Genomic DNA, 1,730 nt, shown 5'->3' on the forward strand with positions numbered 1-1,730 from the left:
GGTTTGGTTTTGCTGAGCAATGTCCTCATTYGGAGGGGGCTCACGCGAAATGCTGAGAGAAGGGGGTCTCACTCAGCTCCTACATCCAAAATTCATCCCTCGGCAAGCACAACCCTTTATTAATGAAATTTTGGATGTTTCCAACTTTCCAAGTGCAAACGCTCCGGGAGAGAGGGAGGAAAGGGTTTTGCTTCAGGTGCTATCTGTTGAGTTGCTGGCTGTGTGCGGAGGGGGATGGGGCGCTCTCTCTCCTCTGAGCTTAGATGTATTTAACTGTGTCCCTGGCTCAGGTTGGTGCTGCGACAGCAGGAGACTAAGACGGCAGCGCTGCCAGCAAAGATAGCTTCGTTGTCCTGGCCGTGGGGCCGAGGGCCACAGGGCGAACGCTCCTCGGGGTCACCGAGCAGGACATCCCCCGCCCGCCCCGTCCATGATGCGGCCCTCCGGCCGTGCTGGGGGAGGGGAGAGGAGAGGAGAGGAGAGGAGAGGCGTCCGTGGGGACGTCCGTGGGCGTCCGCGGCCCGCCCGCCGGCGCTGCAGGGGCTGAACGTCCCTGGGAGGCTCCGAGGCGTGGGGACGGCAAGGGCTGTGGGGCTGGACCCCCGCGCGGGGAGGAGGGCTGCACACCCCTGCGTCAGCACGGCTGGGCGCGCACGCCATGGTACGGGGGGTGCAGCCCATGATCAGCGTGCGCAAGGGGTGTACCCCCAGAGGAGCTCGGGGGCAGCCGCACCCCCCACAGCATGGGCGCTCAGCCCCCGCCACTGGGGGAGGGAGGAGTCTGCACGCCCCAAAACCCCGAGCCCCGGCGGAAAGGGGTCAGCGCAGGAAGGGGTGCACATCCCCCAGGCAGTTTGGGGGGCTGTACCCCAGTTGGTGTGTGGGTCGCACATCCCTGACAGCGCGGGGCTGCACCCCGGTCCGTATGGGGCGCACTGCGGCCAGTGCGGGGCGCACCGCCATGCCGGCCGCGGCGACGGCTCCGAGGTGCCCGCGCGCCCGCTCCTCTCTTTGTCCCCCCTCTTCTCCCCCTCACCCCTCGCCTTTCTTTGTCCCGCTTGGTAACTGGGGCTCCCAGCCAATCGGCATCGAGCCGGCCGGCTTCGCCGCTAGCTGATTGGTCGGGCCGCCGGCATCCCTCAACCAATCCGTGCGCTCGCTGCTCTCTCAGACAAAGACGGCAGCTCTGGCAACTGGGCTAAACTCCCCCCGCCCCCCGCGCGTGCTCCATGGCAGCAGCCCCTTGGCGACGGGCCAGCCACGGGACCTACCACTTCGCCTTTTTCTACTCGCAAGGGGGGATCGTTAGGAAAAGGGGGCGAGAGAGGCGGCTGAAGTGTAGAAAGAGAGCAGGCGAATACTCAGAATGGTAGAAAATAGATATTTATAGTGTGAGAAACTTTATTTTTCGGCGCGCTTCGCCGAGCGAAGGAGKATGTGTCCCTTTCTGCTCGTTGTGCCCACCCCCTCTTCTGCCTCGTGGAAGCGACCGCTCGCACAGCCCCCCCGCCCTCCTCCAATGGGTTAAAAAGGCGGCGCGAAGCCCCGCCCCGCCGGGGCCCCTCCCGCGCGGTGTCAAGGGGGCGTGGCTTCGTCCTCGGCAAGAGGCGGTTGGCGACKGTTGGGCCCCTCAGAGCCTCTTAAAATGAAACCTAGCGGGGCCGGGAGCGGCGCAGAGAGCGAGGGGCTGCGACCTGCTGGAGCCGCCCGGAGCCGCCGGCCGCGCCGCG

This window comes from Apteryx rowi, unplaced genomic scaffold (assembly GCF_003343035.1).
Source record: "Apteryx rowi isolate R43461 unplaced genomic scaffold, aptRow1 scaffold_7, whole genome shotgun sequence".
Lineage (NCBI taxonomy): Eukaryota > Metazoa > Chordata > Aves > Apterygiformes > Apterygidae > Apteryx > Apteryx rowi.